Below are 12271 nucleotides of genomic sequence, written 5' to 3'. Positions count from 1 at the left end.
GTACAAAAGGTTTTATAATTTTATATCACAAATCTTATCTACAGGAACAATGCAGAAGCCGAGTCAGCATGCTCTATGTAGTTTCTTAGTCAGCAGCTGTAAGAAAGTGGATCTAGGTGCACCAATGCACCCTGATTAATGCCTAACTATAATTTTGCTGAAATCTTGGCTTATAATTCTCATCAGCCTTGTAAGGGTGGTTTCAAAATGCCGACATGTCATATTTTGAGGTAGCATGTCCTGAACCCCATCAATAGACATCTTTCAAAAGAAGACATACAAATGGCCAGCAGATATAGAAGAAATTTTCAACATGACTAATCATCAGAGAGATACAAATTAAAACCACAGTGAGCTGTCACCTTACAGCTGTTAGAATGACTGTTATCAAATAGACAAAAGATAACAAGTGTGGGTGAGGATGTGGAGGAGAGGGAACCCTTGCACGCTGTTGGTGGGAAGCACACAGTCATTATGGAAACTGGTATTGAGGTTTCTCAAAAAATTAAAAATAGAACTACCATGTGATCCAGCAATCCCATTACTGGGCATATATCCAAAGGAAATAAGATCAGTATGTTGAACAGACACCTGCACTCACATGTTCATTGCAGCACAATTCACAATAGCCAAGATAAAGATATGGAATCACCCCAAGTGTCCATCAGTGGATGAGTGGATAAAGAAAATGTGGGATATATACACAGTGGAATACTATACAGCCTTACAAACAGAAAATTCTGCCATTTGTGACAACATGGATGAACCTAAAGAACATTATTTTAAGTGAAATAAGCCAAGAATGAAATGACAAATACAACATGATCTCACATATATGTAGAAATTCAAAAAGTTAAAATGTTTAACTCGTAGTAGCAGAGGGTCGAATGGTGGTTACCAGGGGTTGGCAGGGAAGGGATTGGGGAGATGTTTGTCAAAGTTTACACAATTTTGGTTAGACAGGAGGAACAAGTTCAAGAAATCTATTGTACAAAAATAACAATGTATTATATGCTTGAAAATTGATAAGAAAGATTTTACCATCACAAATATGTGAAATAATACATATGTTAATTAGGTTGATTTAGCCATTCCACTACATATATATATGTATGTTTTCAAACATCTTGTACACCATAAATATCTACATTTTTTTCAATTTTTTAAAATTAATAACTTTTTCTTAAAAAGTTTGAATCTAAAAGAGATAAGGGCCAAAAACAGAACAGAGCACGCCAGATTTTCAGAAGTCAAGAAAGAGAAGAAAAGGAAATGAGGAGACAGGAGGAAGACCCAGCAATGTATTAGATAACAAGGACTGACCAAGTATATCAACCTATCAGATGCAACTCATCTAACTTATCAAATGTTATTAACAAGTAAGAGGAGGGCTGAAAATCAATCATTGAATTTAGCAATATAAAGATCATTGGGAATTTTGACAATAGCAGATTTAATATCATGGTAGGGAACAAAAAGCTAGGTTCAAGAGGGTTTAAGAGAGACTGAGAGGAGAAGAATTGGAGAAAATATGTGAAAATGCTTTCAGAGAGTTTTGCTTGTAAAGATTAGAGACATGGTCTAACAGCTGACGGGGGAAGTGGGGTTTTTTTTCTTTGTTTTTTTTAATCACAGGAGTAATAACAGAATATTTTATTGTTTTTGGAAATAACCCAGTAAAGGAGAAATTGATGTTTAAAATGAGGGGATAATTGCTAGAGAGAGATTCTTCAGTAGATGAGAAGGAATGGGATGTAGTTCACAAAACAAGGAAGTGGCTTTAGAGAGGAACACGGAGAGTTCCTCTCTAGGTAAATGGATAATTTACAGATAGGTACTAGGAGGGAAGTCAAAGATTGTGGGTATAGACCATGGCAAGTGGGTAGATGGTGGTAGGAATCTGGAAAGTTAATTTCTGGATGCTTCTGTTTAATCATTGGAATAGGAATCAAGATAATGAGTTGAGAGTGAGGAGAGGAGATGTGCTGGAGGCTTAAGGAGTGAGGAGAAGGTGTGAATGAAATGACAAATACAACATGATCTTACATATATGTAGAAATTCAAAAAGTTAAAATGTTTAACTCATAGCAGCAGAGGGTCGAATGGTGGTTACTAGGGGTTGGCAGGGAAAGGACTGGGGAGATGGAGGGAGTAGGAGGATAAAAGGCCTAGGAAAGCATAATGTGATTGCAAGGTGCGATCAAAGGCCTGTTTCAGGTTTCTGGTAGGGTGACACACTGTCCCAGTTTGCTTGGAATTCATGGGTTTTCTGGGATTTAGACTTTCAGTGCTAAAAATGGAATAGTCCTGGGCAAACCAGGATGGTTGGTCATACTAGTTTTTAGTCAGGAATTGAGAGAATTTAATGTTTTTGTTTCTTCTGCTGCCATGAACAGCTGCAGGAGTGCAGGGTTAAATTAGGCACAGAGAGAGAGAGAGAGAGAGAGTGAGAGACGGGGGCGGATGGGGGTGGGGGAAGAGAGAGAGAGAGAGAATTTGACCAGGGTTGTAGTTTTGCCAAAGAACATACCAAACAATTTGATCCAACCATTTCACTTCTGGGTATATATCCAGAAGAATTAAAAGAAGAGTCTCAAACAGATATTTGTACACTTGCATTTAGAGAAGCATCATTCAAATAGCCAAAGATGAGGCATTACAAATGTCCATTGACAGATGAACGGATAAACAAAATGTGGTGTATACATACAATGGAATATTATTCAGCCTTAAAAAGAAAGGAAATTCTGATACATGGATGAACCTTGAGGACAATATGTTAAGTGAAATAAGCCAGTCACAAATGGATGCATTCTCTATGGTTCCACTTATATGAGATACCTAGAGTAGTTAAATTCATAGAGACAGAAATTAGATGATAGTTGCCAGGGGCTGAAGGTATTTGTTGTTTAAGGGGTACAGAGTTTCAGATTTGCAAGATGAAAAGAGTTCTGGAGATGGATAATGGTTATGGTTGCACAACAATGTGAATGTACTTAATACTACCGAATTATACACTTAAAAATGTTAATCATAAATTTTATGTTACATATATTTTGTCAAAAAATTTTAAAAAGCATAAAAAACATAAGACCACAAACAAAGCGCAAGGGGGCAAAGGATTTGGAAGGAATTATGCAATGAAATGATCTGAGCAATTTGGTTATGTATGACTTCTATGCAGGAGTTTGTTTTAGTTTTAGTTTTGGTGATAATAGGGAGAAAAAGATCAGGATTTGGGTTCTGGACATATAAAATTTGAGGTTCCTATTAGACATACAAGTAGATATTTTGAAAAGGCATTTGGATATGTGGGATAGGAAACTGAGAGGGAGGTCTGGGTTTGAGATAAACATTTGGAATGTAACAAGCACTGTAACTCACAGTTACAGGGCCTTAGGCTTTCAGAGATGTTGGTGGGGTTTGAGAGGCTTCATTGGATCTTTATCTGTGGCTCAAAATTAGTTTTTAAAATTATTATCAAAATGATGCCTTTCAGACCATTTTACTTTTTAACAAATTAATGGCTTAAAAAAATAGCAGTCCTCTGCACCACTCGTCCCACTCTCCACATTTATCTTTGTTAAGTTCTTTTTCTAGCATTTTCTGTATTTTGACTTCTCTACTCCTCAGCACCCAAAGTCTTGTTTCTGCTATCTGACTAGGGTCGGCCAGGATTAATATCATGGTGTCATTCATCTCTATATATGCTGATTACTTCCAGAGGCCCCAGACCCCAAGGCCATCCTCATCTTTAGCACTTGAATCCACACGACACTCTGCACATCCCCTATATGGGCCCCATTCAGCTCTCACCCTTTTCCACCCCCTAAAACCCTTCTGCTACTATACCCTCTGAGATTCATAGTGCTTCAAGAGAAAAATCCTCTATGTCTTTCACCTCTGAGACTAATTGAAGAGGTGAACAGACCATAATGTATATCAAAATGAAACTTGCAAAGCCAAGCACTACCTAGGCTGAGCCTCAGTACAATATTTATGCAGGTTTTGGGAACTGGGTTTTATGTCGTATTCTTAAATGAATGGGTTTCAGATATAAAATGAATAGCTCTATACCCTTTGCAGCATGCTTGTGAAATGGAATCTGGTCACGTATTTCTGTTATTGGACAAAAGTCTATTGTTTGTTTCATATTTTATGCTCAGATGCTAATTTTTCAAATGAATCTTTCTTTTTGTAGGTGAGATTAAAGTTACCTACACCTAGAGAAATAATTGGAGTACATGTCTATTTGGGCCAAGAGGATAAAGGCCAGTAGAGGAATCAGATCAAAGAAGTAAGTGTAGTGTATATTTCAGCATCTCTAACTTTCACTTACAGTGCATTTCTTTTATTTATAATCATCATGGGAAGTAAATTTGTCACTACTCTGGTCATGCACTGGAAAATTATATAATGAACACCGATTTTCTGTGTGCCACGGTTGAGACAGATTATAGTGTCAAACCAGGCCATCGTGGCTCTGATCCTGTCCAATGCAATTCAGAAATTCTCAACTGACCTTCATATTATGAACAAATTTCTGCTGTTTCTCAGCATGATTTTCAGGAACTTTCACAGACTTGGCAGTTTGCAATATTGATCAAGTCAGAGTCTTATTCAAGTATCTGTTACAGAACATAAAGTTGGGAATTTTCTTAAAGGTCAAGGTGCAGGTTTTACTTTGGTACATTTCATGGAGAAATTAAGTGATTTTTCTTACTCATCCCCCCAAGATTTTGTCTAAGACAGGCACAGATTTGGGGAAATGGGGAGTGAGGGAAGTAGGAAAACTTTATGGGAAGAATATTCAATGGGGTTAAGCCATTGATGACCAAGCACAGAGAGCAGGGAGGGTGTTGTTAGGAAGATGGGTAAATGGAACAGAAATGCTCAGGGGAAAAGCAGCATTTCTTTCTGTGAAGCACTGAGAACCTTTCTCTCTTCTTCATCACTGAGGGGTTCTATCAGTCAGAGTCCAACAGGAGACAGAAATCACATAAAAATAGGGAAAGTTTAACATAAATAAGTAATAGGGGATTTCAGTAATGAGGAATCAGCTAATAGAAGCATGGAGAATGCGAACAAGTAAAGAACAGTAGACATAGGGAGACACAACCCTGGGGCTGGAATAGAGCACCCAAGAAAAAGGCCGCTCCTCCAGGGCTGAGATGCTGACTGTGGAGGGGCATGGAGCAGTTCACTGTGGCACCGCTCTGGTGGGACTTGCTGGAAATCCTCCCCCTGGAGTTCGAGGGAAGCTGTCCTCATGAAGGTGCTGTGCCTCAGAACTCTACAGACTGTGGGGAGCTGGGGAAAATGTTTTAGGGGAGAAACCATGCTCACTAATACTCTATTATGAAGCTTCCTCGGGAAGTGTGCAGAGAACTGGAGTGGACCTTCTCCTAGGAAGCGGCCCAAAAGGAGAGTGCTGGAAAGCTGGCCGCAGTGAGGCGCTTCAGATCCCAAGGGTATGCTGGGGAAGCTGCCACAGGTGGGAGCACTTGCTGCTGGCCCCTAGGCACTGTTGAAACAACTGCACCCTCTGCAGGAGCCCAACAAGGTGAGTACAGCAGAACAAGAGAAAACACTCTTTCCTTCAGTGCTCCTCCACTGACAGAGCTGAACATTGGGCCAGCTGGTGATGGGAAGGTATTTACAGAATTCAGCTCCATGGAAAGAAAGGAGGATTTGGAGCTGAGAGGCAATAAATCAATAACATGTGCTGTGCTCTAGATGCCTCCCCACCACCTCTCATTTCCCAAATGCCCATGACCTTGTGCTCCTTGCTTTCTGGAGAAATTCTACTTAAACTAAAACATTTGCCGTATGGTGCCCTCTTTTGTGCTTAAAGCCTACTATGAGACTCAAAGTCTTTTAATGAAGCAAAAGACCTAGTGCACAGCATAACATGCCCTGCACGTAAAATAATTACAGCTCTGTGCCAGGTGTCATTACATTGGACAAGTTCTCGCAACAGTTCATAGAGATTGATCTGAGGCTCTGGTAGAGAACGGTAAGAAAGCAATTTAGAAAAGCAATAATAAAATGGATCGTGGCAACCCAAGTCTATTCACTGAGAATTACCTTAAATATATTTGCCATTTTAGTTTTCTGGAGTGTTTCCTTTGTAATCACATGAAACCCTAAGGAACTTTATTTTCTTTATCCAGGCTTTCAAATTACATCTGCAGAAGACAAGGCAAATAGTTATTTAGGTCAGCATAGTTTTCATCTGTATTTATTTTCCGTGTATATTACTTAATAAACAACATAAATGAAAAGGCACTTAGTCTTAACACAGAAAAACTGAAATCTGTCTTTTTAAATCTAATTCTAGTCAATTAAAATCAAACCAGAATTTATACTTCTTCACTATCTTGGGGCAGAGACTGAGACTTTGGTAGATTTGCTGATTTGTTGTTTGCTGAGCTAAAGATCTTTCCTCCAACACCCCGCTCCAACATACTCACATATTCATGAAACACAACAGCGATCCTGTACAAGAAATCACCATCCTGGGCAATCATTACCCTGACAAGAAATCAGCACATGCAGACGTTTGCTACCAAGGGAGGGCTGCACAGCTCAGGCACTGCTCAGCTAAGCCCCCTAGGAAAGACATTGCAGAGGCTTTGTCAGGGCTGCAGCTGACAGCTACATGGGAATTGGGATTCACTGACTTGCCCAGCCTCCTTGCTTTCTCTATTCCTGAAGAGGATGAAGAAGACAATCCAGAATCAAGGAAGAAGAAGCAATTTCCTCTTTGCTTAAGAGGGATTTTGGCTAGCATCTTTCAAACATGAAATAGGACCCATGAAGGAGCTTTTCAAAACAATCAGCATATAGTGAATCACAAATGCTAATCTTTAGCATTTTAAAGTATGATACATTTTCTGCTACATGTATTTTACAAACAAAAAACAAGAAACAAAGTGTAGGTAACAACAACAACGACAACAGCAAAAGGATTATGGTGATTGCCAAGCAGTTAATTATTTTGTTATTTTCTGGATTTTATGATATTTGTGGTGTTGTCAGCATTTTAATATCTATAATAATGTCTCATCGTAAATATTCACTTTATTGAAAGAACATATGGGTTAAGCACCACCAGAAAACCAAGAAACAGATTTTCCTTCTATGAATAAGTCAATAAAAAATGAAGATACAAAGAAGGGGAAATATGGAATGTGGAAGGGAGCTTTTGGAGGCATGGCAGAAACATTAACACGAGTGAAGATCCCCCAAAAGAGAACTCTGATAGGTTTATAGACTTTTTTTCTTTAAGGGAGTTATATAAGGGGAAATACAATCAATTCTAGGGTTTAAATATACACACAGAGGACTTTACAGTTTTGAGAAAAAAATCACTTAATAAAAGAATCAAGTCTTTTATACCTGTTAGACTCATCATCTCTAGGGAGATCATTCATTTAACCAAGACTATAGTCAGAGATAGCCAATGGGATAACATGATATCCCTCAAGAGCTTTTGAGAGATTAGTAATATGATGCCATATCCCTTATCAAATAATATTTTGCTAGGAATTAGAGTGTGCTGAGTTTTTAAAAGATCATTGTGCGAAAGAATTTGAAATTATTATTATGATTATTACTATTATTATTTAGCACAGAATGACAGAATGGTTTCAGGGACTAATAATCAGCCAAATAACTCTTACAATTGCTTGTTACAAACATTCCCAGGCTGATAGTGGCCAAAACCCATTCTGATTGGACAGTTGTACAATAGACTACTGTATTTATGTTTCCCTAGACTTAAGCCTGAAACAGGAAGAATTTTCTGCCTTAGCAGCCACCTCTCCCCATCCTTAAGTCTTCTCTTCCGTAATTGTTTGCTTTCTCTAGCTACCTCTTAATTTTTGTTGTTTACTGAAGTCCCGCTGTGCTATCATTACATGTGCCATGAAACTTCATCACTTAGCAGAGTTGGTGATAGCATACCCTATACCAGGAGGGGGTACAGAATCAGAAATCTGTTGAATCAGCTTCTCCTACTGCATAAACTGCTCCTCCAAAGGGAGTTAGGCTCATTGGGAGCCTTTAATAATCCAGGCCACTGGGGTACCACTTCATAAATTACTATTTCTTCATGATAAGCTTTTCTCTTCAGTTGCAATTTCCTTGGCTGCTAGTGGTGGCTGCTTGCAATATCCAAAAAAAAGTGAGAAAGTGGGGCAATGATAGGGAAATAATAGAAGCAGGATCCAGAGCTTGAAATAGTTTTAGAACAGCACTGCTGACTGTAAAACAGTCAGCTCTACTGAGTGGAGTAATGTTAGATGTTTTATCCATCCATCCATCTGTTCACCCAGATGGTAGAATAAATATTCCAAAAAAAACCTTGGATATTATGTGGGGAAAGTTGTAAGATTAAATGTAAAAGGGATACATATAATCCCTAAATTTAGGTGTAAAAAATTAATCATACAATTACAGAACGGAGGATTCCTATGTTGAGTACTTGTGTCCACGTGTGAAAAATAACAGGTGATTAAAAACATCAGCCAATAGCTGCAAGAAAACTCTGCAATCATGTAAACAGAATTAGAATGTCAATCTCAATTGTATAAGAGTTATTATTTTTTTAATGATGTTTGGCTCACATCAGGCCATTTGGTTCTGAACACCACATTCAAGAGGAGCATTGTACACTGGAATTTGCAAACTGAAACTGGAAGATAGAAGTTTATTTCTCTCTCCAGTCATAAAGCTGTTGGAAAGTGATACTGGGAGCTGCTAGTGACCATCTTTCCAGTTCTATGTGTGTTTGTGTTGGTGAGTGGTATCAACTTCTACCTCTATCCATAGAAAAATAACAATATTTATCCTCCTAAATCTGCTATTTCCTGAATGAGCAAATTATCTTACATCTGTTTTCAACAAGGGGATGGGATTTTAATACTAGTGCAGAGATGGTGTCAAAACTGCAGGCCCTATGTATGACAAAGTATCAGATCTGGGCTGTATTCATAAAGATAAACAGAAAAGTGCTCCATGGAGATGCCTTCATAAGCCAGGACACATGTAAGACTGTCATCATAATTAGCATACAATCAAAAGCTACAAAACACCAAGGCAGTCTACCACGCTGTGATTGTCTGCCCCTGTAATGATTGGAAGCATTCCAATGACTGGAATTACAGATAATAGAGCAACTTAGGATAAATTAAGATATCAGTATCTTTAAAATGTTTAGAATATATGAAGAATGAACTGAATAATAGACATTATTTTATGAAAATTATAGGAAGGCGTGAAAAAGAAAAAACAATTTCAGAGATTAAAAAAAGTCATTGAAGTGAAAAAGTCAATAGATGGGCTAAATGGTAGACTAACTTCATTGAAAAGAGAATTAATGAAATGCAAAATAGAATTGAAGAAATAAGAATACAGCAGAAAGAAATAAACAGGAAATATACAGAGACTGATTTACCGGATTTATAATGAAGTAATGATGCTTAAGCTCTAGGGCCCTCAATTGCATAGACCCTTCAGCATATGCTCCTCCTAAGCAGTGTGTTTATACTGTTATATGTTGCTAAACAAATTTGCAAAGTGAGATTTTTAACTGCAATTGATGAAGACTGCAGAAATTTTTCATTCTGCTTGGCTTCTGTCATACTTTTCTTATGTTAGATAGCATTCAAGAGTCCATGCACATTTTTTGACCAATGATGACTTGTGGCACTAAAAAAAACTGTCAATAATAACCAAGCTAGAGGAGAGATTAAATATTTTTCATTCCCTCAATTGAAAAATATATTACATAATTATTGTCACAGGAAAATATGCACCCAAAAAAGAAGAAGAATAAAACTATTATGGAGGTATTCCAGTAGTTAATATACATATTACAATATTTTTCTGGAGTTTATTATGTTTGTAGAATTTGTTTGTTTTGTTTCAATTTACAATTTGTGTGATTTACTTCTCATTCTAAAGAAATATGTACTTCATATCTAATTTTCTACTCGTACTTTTGTATTCTTTCCCAGATCTTTTCTGGGAGTCTAAGTTTAAAGACTCCCAGATTGTCTAAACTGCAGGTCCCAAAAAACCTGGATCTGTCTCGGGAAGTATGAAAGACAGGTTGACACATGGAAGATAAAATGAGAAGCTCCAATTTAAGTTAACTAAGATTCAAATGAGAATAAAAAAATTTGGAAGAGACAATATTTAAAGAGATATGTTAGAAAATTTTCTCAAATTGCAAGACTTAAATCTTAAGTTGAAAAAAGTACATTAAGTTCTGAATAGTGCAAAACCAAAATCTTCACCTAAATACATCGTAAGGAAATTACAGATTATCATAAACAAAGAGAAACTCTTAAAAACTACCAAAGAAAGAAAACCTATAAAGATACTAATCAAAATAAAAGTAGGCTTTTTATTAGCGTTAATTGATGTAGAAAGACAATGTAATCGTATCATCAAATGCTGAAGGAAAATGTCCACCTAGAATTTTATACCCAAAACAATCACTCAAGATTAAGAGCTGAACAAACATATTTTCTGACACAAACCAAGAAGTTCACCCTCACTAAATGAGTTATTTATCTAATTCCTGAGCAAAACAAAACAAAACAAAAAACAAACAAAATAAGCCAGATGGAAGGCGTGGAATTCAAGAAAGGATAGTAAGCAAAAAAAGGAATTAAACCAAAATAAGTATTGTCCACAAAAACAAGCAAGCAAACAAACAAAAACCCAAAACCAAGAAACCCCAGCAACAACCAATTAATAATATAAGATTTGACACTCCCTGTGTCCTGAAGCACTCTCCTCTCTTAGCTTTCTTGGCATCACATTTTCCTAAAATCTCATTGCCTGCTCCTTCTCATTCTCCTTCATTGCCATCACCTTCAAGTTCAACCTCTGAATGTGGTAGTTCTGTTACTGGTAGAAGGTGTCCAGGTTCTTGGTGTTTTGAACAAAGAATTAGACAAAATGCATAAACCAACAAAAGAAAAACACAGATTTATTGAAACAGAAGTACACTCCACAGAGCAGGAGTGGGCTCCAGCAAGCGGCTCAAGACAGCCTGTTACAGAATTTTCTGGGGTTTAAATACCCTCTAGAAGTTTCCCATTGGTTACTTGGTTTACACCCTATGTAAATGAAGTAGTGGCCTGCAACCAGTCTGATAGGTTGTAGAAGGTGACCAATCAGAGGCTGAAGTGAAGTTACAACGTTACACATGAAGACTTGGCCTATGACCAGTCTGATTGGTTGCAGGAAGGGACCAATCAGAGGTACTTTAATTTTTCATCTGCAAGGCAGAAAAAAGGTCGGGGGGTGGGTTGCAAAGGGAGTAAGCCCTGATTCTTTTGTTACTTGGGTGTGCAAAGGTGAGGTTTTCCTTTTCATTCAGTTTTAAGTAGTCAGAGTGAATCAGCCTGGGTTCCCTGCCTCCAGACCCTGTTCTCCTGCCACAGTTTCTCAAACCTGGTCCTGGAACCGTCTGTTTTTCTCCCTCTCCCTAGAAGGTTAATATGGTTTGGCTCCGTGTCCCCACCCAAATCTCACCTTGAATTATAATAATCCCCATGTGTCATGGGAGGGACCAGGTGGAGGTAATTGGATCATGGGGGCAGTTTCCCCCATGCTGTTTTCGTGATAATGAGTGAGTCTCGTGAGAATCTGATGGTTTTATAAGTGTCTGACATTTCCCCTGCTTGCACTCATTCTCTCTCCTGCTGCCCTGGGAAGAGGTGCCTTCAGCCATGATTATAAGTTTCCTGAGGCCTCCCCAGCGATAAGAAACTGTGAGTTGGCTGGACGCGGTGGCTCACGCCTGTAATCCCAGCACTTTGGGAGGCCGAGGCGGGTGGATCATGAGGTCAGGAGTTCAAGACCAGCCTGGCCAAGATGGTGAAACCCCGTCTCTACTAAAAATACAAAAGTTACAGCGCGCCTGTAATCCCAGCTACTCGGGATGCTGAGGCAGGAGAATCTCTTGAACCTGGGGGGTGGAGGTTGCAGCGAGCGAGATCGCGCCACTGCACTCCAGCCTGGGTAACAGAGCGAGATTACATCTCAAAAAAAAAAAAAATTAAAATTAATTAAAATTAAAAAAAAATTTAAAAAGAAACTGTGAGTCAATTAAATCTCCTTTATTTATAAATTACCCAGTCTCAGGTATTTCTTCATAGCAGCATGAGAATGGACTAATACAGAGGTCTTACTAATTCCCGTGAATTTTTGACCCCTCGCCTTCAAAATTCATATCTCTTGCCCAGGCCTA

General features: G+C 38.2%; 1 long non-coding RNA gene across 1 annotated transcript in view; it reads left to right on the top strand.

The window, feature by feature from the left end:
* The window catches only part of LOC129037965 (uncharacterized), a 29199-nt gene extending 17140 nt beyond the window's left edge, over window positions 1-12059 (top strand). Inside the window, exons 2-3 of the long non-coding RNA XR_008503029.2 lie at window positions 4202-4297; window positions 5365-12059. This is a non-coding gene — a long non-coding RNA (uncharacterized LOC129037965). The remainder of the gene's footprint in view (window positions 1-4201; window positions 4298-5364) is intronic.
* The last annotated feature ends 212 nt before the right edge of the window (window positions 12060-12271 follow it).

This window comes from Pongo pygmaeus, chromosome 5 (assembly GCF_028885625.2).
Source record: "Pongo pygmaeus isolate AG05252 chromosome 5, NHGRI_mPonPyg2-v2.0_pri, whole genome shotgun sequence".
Taxonomy (NCBI): domain Eukaryota; kingdom Metazoa; phylum Chordata; class Mammalia; order Primates; family Hominidae; genus Pongo; species Pongo pygmaeus.
This window is presented reverse-complemented; position numbering and strand designations above follow the sequence as displayed.